Below are 9077 nucleotides of genomic sequence, written 5' to 3' on the forward strand. Positions count from 1 at the left end.
GATGTGTCTTTTTCACAAGGTCTGACTGACAAGTCGACAGGCAACGTATTGTTGTCTGGTAGCGTCCCCGGAAAACAATGGGATGGATACTGCACGCGGTGTGCTGCCTGGAACATTTGCGACTCTCCGTGATATCCAGCCAAGTTTCTGTTTCTCATACGTCGTCTCTTGGCAACGTGCAGTTTTTTCCCCCTTTTTTGTTCGCGAGAGTGGGGGTTGGGAAAACACTTGGGTTGGGTGATAATGAACTTGAGGCATCTCATCACAATTCAGAAAGTCTCTTGTCAACTTCGGCGCGTCCGGGTTCCCATGCATTTGAGGGGAGAAAAACGAAGCCATTGTGCATTATCCATACCCCATTAGCCGCTCTCGCGCCGGCTTCCAAAGGAGGTCCCGTGGTCCGCCCCTGGTAACCAGGCATCGCTGTGAGCTTTCTGAACGCGGAAAGCTTTCGCGGCTTAAATCGAACACGAAACAGTAGCTGTATTTATAGTTCGGCTTCTAGGACGGCGTCCAAAGTTTGAGGAAAGAAGAAAGCCGAAACCTGGACCGCGGTGTACAGGGAAACCAACAACGGGGACGGGCTAAGATGACTATTTGGTATTCGCGCCTCCTATTGAACAAATAATGTATTCAAAGGAGATTTTTATCCCCGAGATGTGATTATTATGATAATTAACCGACCCAGACCCCTCTTTCTATTCGCATGTCTGCGGGTCTGAACTTGGTGCTGACAGCTGAAGCTGATTTGCACGGTCTCGCGCTGGTGACCCAACGGTCGCATTCCTAGACTTCAGGATATCCAAGGGGGTAAAAAGAAGAAGGAGGAGGAATGGGAGCCATTGTTTTTGGCGGCTGAATACAATCATGTGGGTACGGTTTAAAAAATAGTAATAAGGTGTTAAGAAGGATTAAGTGTCGCTGGCTGTACAGTAGCGTTGTTCATAAAAAAATAAAAATGTTTTAAAAATGCACTGCAAAAATGTTCATGGTTTCCCAAACGCCCATTAGTGGGCCTGTAGGCCTACACTGAAATCTAGAAATCTAAATTATGTAAGCACACAACAACAACAACAACAACAATAATAATAATAATAATAATAATAATAATAATAATAATGAACATTAAAAAGGGGGCATTGAAACTAAATTGATATTCCTTTAGTGTTGGCCTACACCGTTTTTAATAACGTTGACCCCATACATTGAAGCCCATACTGTAACACCAATGACAGTGTAGTGCTATATGTACCACCACTTTGCCAGATCTGAGAAAATAAGGTGAGAAGTCCACAGGGAAAGGCCAGAATGGGATACAGCTCAAGGTAAAACAAAATGGACGCTGAGAACGTTTCGCGCCGACATACTAACGGACAGCAGTGTGTTCAGCGTGCCCACATCAAATCCGCGAAGATGGGTGGGTTCAGAGCAAAAGACAGACATACGTACGGTTGGCACACGGGGAGGAGGGGGCTGTGGGGGGACCGTCCACAATGGGCGGGGAACAGGTTTGCAATGTCTTCACTTCACCGCATTATTCTCGCTTGCTTTATTTCAGAGGGTGGGACAAAAAGAATCCAACCGCATTGTGTCATTTAGGGGTGGGCCTTGGCGGTGGTATATGTGTTTTTGGCGTAAGTGGTTAAGTCCATACCCGTCTTTGACACAAGGGATGGTGTGTCGCCGGGGCTTGGGAGGGTGGGTGTGGGGGGGAGAGGAGCGAGCGAGCGGCTCACTTCGCTTTCTCTTGAGGGGAGGAGAGAGCTATCTGTACGGGAAATAATCATGATAATAAAAAACAGGGAAACCCGGTCGAGAAAAGCTGAATGGACGGGGCCGGCGCGACGTCACGGCGAGCCGCTGCCACAAAGCGAAAGACCAAGGGAGGGCCAACCCCAGGAGCACATTTATCCACCGTAGCCTGGATCGTTCGGTTGATGGCTGTGGAAAGCGTATGACAAATCCTCACATCATCGCGGGTCTTCGAGGGGAGGGTAAGTGCGACATAATTGGAGAGAATATTGCATTTTTGCCCTTTTACCGAGGATACCCAAAACGCAGTATCTTTTTTTTTTTTTTTTTTTTGCTTCACTGTAGGAAAATGTAGTCACTTTCTCCGGCATCATTTCCCTTCCGTTGGAATGGCACGCGCTACATCTCGTGCGTCGTACGCAGGAGTCGTGGTCTCCTCTAGCTGCGTGAAAAACTATCGTCGCAATTCAAATGACACGAAAATGTATTAAGAAAAAAAGCCCAACGTTCTTCTCTTTGTCGTCTCATTTACTTAGCGTACATTTTTTTATATTTCACCGAACGCTGCTCAGCCTACCAGGACGAACAATGCACCCGATGTGAAAAATGTATTTGCGTTACAAAACGGGCTGACGTGAGAATTTCGAAGTATAGAAATCGCTTCAACACGCACGCTCGATATAGTAAATTGGCAACGTGGCTAAAGATGTCCTCGCTGGAGTTCTTTCTCCCCATCCTTAGACTTTGACGATTCTGCCGAAGTTCGACACTAAGGGGAATTGAGTTGGCGAGTTGGAAGGTCACGGTAGCGTCGGATCAGATTAAAATCTCGTCTATTGGAGGACGCGTTGTTCCCCTTTCCGAGCTTCACGCCTCTCTCTTCCCCTTTCATCTCATTCCTCTTCGCAACTCAATTTGTGGCGGAGTAAGGCAGGGGTGGCCTGTCTAGAAGGAGATTAACGAAACCCGTGCAATAATACCCCTGCGACGTGCCGACCAAGACCTCTCAACGGACAAAAGAGCATCCACTGTATTTACGACCATGTGCTAGCGAGGAATTACGTGAGCAATCCAGAGCCAATATGTTACTTCTGAGTGTATCTACAAAGTAGAGGGCAATCAGTGTATGGTTGCCCTATTATAATGGCGCTGATTATTATTATTATTATTATTATTATTATTATTATTATTATTAATAATAATAATAATAATATTATTATTATTATTGGTGTTGTTGGTGTTGTTGTTTTCTATATTGTTGAATAATTCCGGAGTGTAACACTAGATACATTACCCAACATATATTCTGTCATGGCGTTGTGTGCCTGTAGCACACTCGTTAATTAACACATGGATAAGTTTATTTTAAAACTGTCTTTATCAGAGACTGCGTTAAAAGAATGACCACGCGCGTCTGTTGTCGCCAGGGTGTTAACTGTCAAGAAAATATCACTGCGCAAATTCGGGCCTTGTGTTCTACGTGGCCTATACCTCAGTTACCTCGAGGACAAGTTCGAGAAAGAGCAGGGGCAAAAAAAAAAACGACAAAAATCATAACCTGGGCATTGTAGAAGTTCATACTTATTCTGCATTGACCATATCGCCAAATAGCCTACCAGTCATCCATTCAGCCGTGTCTTACAAGAACACGGTTTACATGACCACACACGTGTGCAACAATTTGTGACCGCGTTTTGTGAAAATAACCTTAACTAAACGCAAGGCAATATTTTTTATTGCGGCACTACTACCATACGGTTTGCAAGTCTCACATTGATAAAATTGTATATTGTTATTATTTTCTGTCTATTAAAACATTCTCGGTGCATGTAGATAATTTGGAAACCAAAAATAGCAGGGAAAAAAACAAGAAATAAAAATATTCAATAATCTATGTATTTGTCCACCATTTCAAAGATTGTGAGACGTAGGCTACTGTGCGGAGACACGTGCGTTTTACCAGCCTGATTAAAAAGCGAAGATCTTACCGTTACATAAGGCCTGCTTTAACCTTTGATGGAAAACAAACAGCCATTTTTTTGTTTTGTAGCTCAGCATTTGGTTTGTTTCTGCGAATGATAAAACCTTTCCTTTTTACACAGTGTGCAATACAGTTTAACTAGCCTTTGGTACCAGGTGTTTACAAATTTTAATCTTGAGGGCCTTGGTTATGTTGTGTGCTGATAGAAATCCAGAGGAACGTTCAGAAAAATCCTCAATGCACGCGAGTCGAAGGCAAATCCCGTTTCTCACTTGGCCTTTGGTTAGCAGGTCCTTCAGCGTGCTGTGAAGTTTTGTTCGACGATTAGCAGGTCTACCATTCTCTCTTTAACGTAGCGAATTGCCACGGGGTGCATTATCCGTTTGGGATTAAACATTTTCTAATCTGATTTGTTCGGAGGTTTATTTAAAAGGAAAAGGAGTTGGATTTTATGGCAGCGAAATGCGTCAAGACCTGCCGTGGATTCCAGGCAGCGAGCGGTAGAATCTTTCCTTCGAGCTCCAAGTGAAAGTAATGAGAGAGTTTGCGTTGAATATTAATTACTGTTACAAAGGGGGGTATGCCACATAGGATTTCACGGCAACGTGTTTAGCTACAAGGCATTTTTGTGGTTAGAAGCCTTCCCGACTTTTTATATAGAACTCTTCTTAACTATCTTGTGGTATTATTATTATTATTATTATTATTATTATTATTATTATTATTATTATGTTATTGTAGTTGTGGCTTGTGTGAGGATTTCTGTATTTTTGTCTAACATACATGAGGTCCCACAGAGCGGTGGTTTTGAGGTTTATCTGATCTTAATGAGGTCATGAATAATTAAGAATGCCTCGATGATAATTAACCCTTGGCTGTGTGGAATCGCACAAGTGCAGTGAACGCGTCGCAACGCCAACGTCTGGTTATGCGCCCAGTCTGGCCTACGAGTGGCTTTAATACAGTAACATTTATGAATATTCCATTACTTGAAACGAATGGCAGCCGAATTAGTGTGTGTCTGTTTTCTGAAGCGTGTATTGAATAAAGCTTTTTGGCTGTGGTGTTTCCAGTCAGTGTGCGTTCATTTTGTTAATTAGACGTTAGTTAAATTCATGTTTGGCACCGTAAGCAAAATAACTGAAATGACTGGGCGGTAACAGGCGGCAGCGAGGCTATAGCGTCCGCTAACACTGCTGCAAATCACATTAGGTTGTTGAGCAAATGCAAAAACACATATTAACGCAGTGCAGGAAAGGGGCCCCGGTGCTACTACATGCATTTAAAAAGCATACAAGTACAAGAATTATATCGCAGATAGCTATATGAATACATTTCAGGTTAAGGTCCTTTCGGTTTTGTGACACTTGTTTCATACAATTGTTTCAGTGGCTAAAATGGCCTGAAACCATTAGTTACGACAAGATAAGGCAATATTAGATCGTATTCTTTCGACATCATACGCCTGTTTCCCATTAAGCGTTTTAAACTGTAGGTCGGCCAGTAGAGACGGAAAATCCTTGATTTCGTTATCAATAAAGGCGGTTTAAACAAAAACAAGTGATTTATTCTAGCCTACACCTGTCTTAATTGAAGTTGTCTAGGGTGACCGAAGGTAATAGTCACCTGTTCAGAACCAGGACCAACAGATAGCACTATACCGTAGATATGATCTCATTTGTAATGGGGAAAGTCTTAGGCTGGAAAGGGAGAAATTTGATTTAGTATTGAATTTTAAACTTCATGTATGAAGTACCATATGCAGTGCCAATGTAAAGATGCGTGTGATATTCTCGGTTGCCCGATTTTTATTACTTGAACGCAGCGATAAACACAAAGTACAATTCAACAAATTGGGCGGAACAATCCGAGGCGTCTTATGCTTCTACTGGAAGAGAATAATTTTACAGACAGCGTTTTACTGCACGGGCCTTTGAATGAACACGCTGTCGGTAGCCCACACCTGCTGAAACAATTCCATACACAATCAACTGTTATTGGGGGTGTCGGAGGGGGCCTACCTCGGTTTCGATTAAAGCGCATGAGCAAAGGCTAATTTAATTTAGCTTTTTTGCTCACGTGAGAGCGGGTGTGGTTTTCGTGTGCTTTCCTCCATCGTGAATTGCCAACGAACACTTTTAAGCACACAAATCTACTCTGGAACGTTTCCCCCAGTATCCGTTTAAATCAGCAGCAGTGTATCGCAGTTCGCGAAAAAGTCATCATTGTAATTAGAGGTAAACGAACGTCAGTTGAAGGATGCTAGTGTGCTCGGCTCCTTTGCCTACGTCACGTGAGATCAATGCAGAGATTAACGTCCAGGGAAGAATGGTACATGTGCGAATTGCGTACCGGTAGGCCCACGAAGATTTGAACAGGTATCATATATGTGCGCTGGAGTTAACAAAAACATGATTGGATGCTTGATGTTTTTCAGGACCTCGCAAAAGAACATTTCTGGAGGGACGGGCCACACGGCACAGGTAAAAACATTTTCCCCAGACACTCGACATGTAAAATCAGCGGTTTAAATGGAAGCCTGTATTTATCGTGTGTTCATTTAGGCCTGAACTATCATTAAATCCGCACAATGAAACCTGCCACTTCACGGTGTGAACGGGTGTGCTACACACGGCACATACTACATCTGTGTTTTGGTATAAGGCGCAACAATATTAACCAACCCGTATGTTGTTAAATAATAAATGTATGTCACAACTATCGTTATCCTTAAGATTTTCGAACTAAAAATATTTAAATGTATATCTCCACCCATGATGTGTTTTTGGTCCGTCATGTTGTCAAGCTGCGTGACGACATAGCCTAGTTTGTTCCAGAATAGCTTTCTTTTTTTACATGCAGTTGTTTTTCATAAAGTTATAGGGGCGTATTTATCTCACGTTTATGTTTTACTATCATGTTGAGCATGCATTTAACGCATTTATATTTCCATTTTAAATGATCTCAGCATGCTAAAGTGTTTTTTTTTTTTTTTTGTAATTGGACTGGCGAAAATATATTGCAAATCGCTCTTGTGATTGATTTCCTTTTAGTTAATTGAAGAGTTGTTTATTTGGTATTTTGGCAGTGGTCCAGTCGCGAAGGGTGAAAGTAAAGTATTTCGACTGGAGCCTTGAAGCAATTAAGTACACACAGGCCACTGAGATCGATTTACAGAGGTGGGTTTATGTAGGCTATAGCTAAGAGGTCTGACATTGCATTACAACCACATCGCTGCTATAAAGCACATATTTATAGTGGCCCATGTCAAATCAGTAAAAATCAATCTGTTCAAGATTTAATTTATGCATAAACAAAATACGCAAGCTCACACATTCGTATAACAACTGGGCTAGATTTTCTAGTGCCAACCCACGCCCTCCCACACAAAATAAAGGTGATTCCGTCATTACCCACCAGGCAAGTAGTATTGGGCCTACATTTTAATATACTGTCTTTGCCAGAATGAACTAAAACCAAGGCACACGTAAACTGTTAGTCAACAATTATACAAACACTGTTGGTCTTTTAGGGAACATTTTGCCAAGTATACACGAAACCAATGACAAAAGCTAGAATTAAAATTAGTGTAACAGTTTGCAATTTCCTATTACAATTTCGTGAATAACAATACATTTTATTCGGTTGGTAAATGGCTCCACTATTTTGAAAAAAGAATGCACTGAGTTCTGTTCTTTATTCTCCAAATTAAACAATTTTCCAACTGCTCATGTTCACTACACAGAATTAGACCTCTATGGGTTATGAATTCTGAGATAAATCGATTTAGTTAATTGGTGCCTATGACGACGGTAGATTGGCTCGGCCAAAGGATCGAATTAAATTTAGAGGAAGTGGATGGCTGTAAGAATATAGTAAAATATAACACGACGTGGCTAATAGTCATATTTTGATGGCATACAATGAAATTATCCGCGTATTACGTTTAGTTTCCCCCCAGCGTTTGGTGCAGTAAGAATGCTGTCCAAATCCGCATAGTGTGCTGGGGATATATTGAACTTTAAATGTTGCTCAGGCCTACATATGATTATACACATATTTCTAGATAGAGCAATGTTCTTGAAACGTTTGATAGTGAAGGTCCCTTAGCTGTAATGAGGAAATATTATCTTTCGTCCGTTTCCACGTAACTCTCCGGGCGCTATCCAAGATTCAGCTAAATAATGGGGGTGTTCAAACGGTTCCGGATAGTGCAGGGATTAATTAGGCCGCAGTCAGCACCCCCTCCAAATAAGACTAATGCAAAATGCCAATTAAAAATGAGTATAGGTGTGTCGTCAGGATAAATACGTCACTCCACTGATACCGCCAATGGTAGAGCAGGACGCATGACAGGAGTTTTGAGGGTATGAATGAAGAGAAGAGGCGCCTCGAGATGATTCACAGTCGGTGGGTCGGCGTGCTCGAGAGCAGGCGAGTCGGAACCGGACACAACTGGAATCCTCTTACTACTGCGACTAAGGGGCCGGGAGTCCCGCCCTCTCCCGCCAGAAAGATAAGGTGCATATGTGTGAGCAAGCGTGTGTGTGTGCGCATGTATTTGCGTGTGTGCGTGTGTGTGTGTGTGTGAGAGAGAGAGAGAGAGAGAGAGAGGGAGCTTGTTAAAATCCTCTCTGATAGCAATGATTCATGCACGAGTAATTGACAGTTATTAATGTTAATATGTCAGTGTTTACTTATACTTAAATGCTTAGCTTTGAAATTTAATTTAGAAATTTTAAGGATGTTAAAATGTGTGTTGCACGAGACGGGCGTGCCGCTCACTCGCGTAGTTCAACGGTAAATTAATGGGGGCTGCTGTCCATTTCAGAAGGTGCTGAATATTGGCACTTGTGGTTAGTTCATATAGGACGTTTAAATGACATAAACCGTTAGTTTTCCAATTCGGCAAAGTTAAGTTATGTTGAAAACAAACTTTGAATTGTTCTTGAATTCACGAGTCATGGTATCTGTATTTTTAAATCTAATATTCAGATACTGCACTGCTGGGTGTAAAATAATCTTTAAAAATGTTGAGTACTTTTTGTATGAAATCAATTTATGCGTTTCTGAATAATAATAATAATAATAATAATAATAATAATAATGAAAACAACAACAACAACAACAACAATAATAAATGGAGTGGAGTGAAGATGGGAATTGTCCAAAACAAAACGTGAAATTTTTTTAGATGCAATTATTTTACTACTCGAAAGCACATTATTAGTATTCTTTTTTATTTTATTTTATTTTATTTTTATTTATATTATTATTAGCGGCAGCAGCAGTAGCATATACAATTGCAGCTGCAGTATATTCACGGTGTTGCATATGAGACAGT

The 9077-nt window shown here is 41.5% G+C and overlaps 1 long non-coding RNA gene across 1 annotated transcript in view; it reads left to right on the forward strand.

Annotated features, from left to right (window-relative positions):
* Nucleotides 1-1714: 1714 nt before the first annotated feature.
* The window catches only part of LOC118232992, a 27844-nt gene continuing 20481 nt past the window's right edge, over nt 1715-9077 (forward strand). Inside the window, exons 1-2 of the long non-coding RNA XR_004766436.1 lie at nt 1715-1994; nt 6171-6216. This is a non-coding gene — a long non-coding RNA (uncharacterized LOC118232992). The remainder of the gene's footprint in view (nt 1995-6170; nt 6217-9077) is intronic.

The sequence above is a fragment of the Anguilla anguilla genome, chromosome 8 (assembly GCF_013347855.1).
Source record: "Anguilla anguilla isolate fAngAng1 chromosome 8, fAngAng1.pri, whole genome shotgun sequence".
Taxonomy (NCBI): Eukaryota; Metazoa; Chordata; class Actinopteri; order Anguilliformes; family Anguillidae; genus Anguilla; species Anguilla anguilla.